This window comes from Halyomorpha halys, unplaced genomic scaffold (genome assembly GCF_000696795.3).
Source record: "Halyomorpha halys isolate HHAL.00 unplaced genomic scaffold, Hhal_1.1 Scaffold386.1, whole genome shotgun sequence".
Lineage (NCBI taxonomy): Eukaryota > Metazoa > Arthropoda > Insecta > Hemiptera > Pentatomidae > Halyomorpha > Halyomorpha halys.
The window spans coordinates 370,136-371,663 of NW_027114263.1; the positions used below are offsets into that span (position 1 = coordinate 370,136).

General features: G+C 28.3%; 1 long non-coding RNA gene across 1 annotated transcript in view; it reads left to right on the plus strand.

The window, feature by feature from the left end:
• The window catches only part of LOC136796779 (uncharacterized), a 364,945-nt gene that overhangs the window by 269,574 nt on the left and 93,843 nt on the right, over positions 1-1,528 (plus strand). The window lies entirely within an intron of this gene.

Below are 1,528 nucleotides of genomic sequence, written 5' to 3' on the forward strand. Positions count from 1 at the left end.
GTAAATAATAAAAGGAAATAGTTCATTGCTTTATTATTATCATTTTGCATTTTGTTCCCTAATTATATAATATTAGCGTTCCTATAATATTTTACTAGATGTGTCAGACGATATACAAAGTATTGTACGAAACTTAGTAATTATATACTGTATACTTGACAAGACATTTTCTTTAACAAACAAAGTTAATAAATAAAATGTAAATTATAGCTTTGGTATAAGGAGTTTTATAATTACGTTTGTTTTCCAATTTTATTTTATGTGCCCTTTTTCCTTTTTATAAAAGTTTCAAAGCCTGGAAATTCGACAAATTGTTATTTTAAATGACTGCAGTTCATTTAATATAAATGAGATATAAAATAGAATCGAGGCTATTAAATTATTATAATGAAAAGTAATTTATATTTTCTCTCAAATAAAATATGAAAACCAATTTATCTAAAACTCATTTAAAGTTCATTATCAATTTCAAACAAAGCAGCCTTACACTTTCTTTTTGAAGTTAGCATATACATCAGAGGGGCATATTTGTCTAACTACAATACTCTCCTTGAATTTCTTCCCACTGTCATGGAATTTATACATGTTAGTCATTTATCAGGGCTGTAGAAGTTTAGACACAAGTTGGATTATTCACCTGACGGCAGCTTATCCTAAAATATGTCAAGTGAGGAAGAGAGGATTATACACAGAACTGAGATGGCACCAAAGTCTCAATTTACTCTCACATTATCGCAAGATATAATTTTAGTAACAGATTACTGTCTATTTAAACATATATAAATTTGCATTCTAATTTAAAATGGGACTTAATCCACAGGTGTGAACATTAAATGTTTGAACTCGTAATTAGTTTATTCCTCGCTTCATTCGATTCATTCATATTGAACTATCAAAATTATAGATTTTCACACACACACACACACACGCACGCACGCACCCACACACATAGTTAGAATTCATAATTCTACTATTCTCCTTCCTTCATATAATTGATTAAAATTGTAATCACTCGTATTGATCACTCGGATTGTAAATTTCTTATTATCAAAAAAGTTCATTGAAGCTCCAATGAGTGTAGCCTGATATTATGTTCAGATTTTGTATTTTTTAAAAGTATTTAAACTCACAATTTTTTTTTCCTATTAGTGAATACTTTGCTCTTGAATAAAATTATTTTAATGAATATTCTCGGAACATAAGCTGAATTTAGGAAATGTAGCATATCGAACTAATCATATTAATATTTTTTATTTAATAATATATCTATTGTTGTTTACAACTGTATACAAATATATACAAGTAAACTTGCTGTAGGTGACATAGTGACATGATACAAACATGTGGAGAATCTACCCACTGAAAGAACTCCAAATATTAAAATAAAAACTTAATTTTAAATCTTTATTAACTATATAAAGAAGACGCAAATACTGATGGCTCCTTTGTTTAATTATAATGTGGGAGTAATTCCAAATCTCTCTCTCTCTCTCTCTCTCTCTCTCTCTCTCTCTCTCTCTCTCTCTCT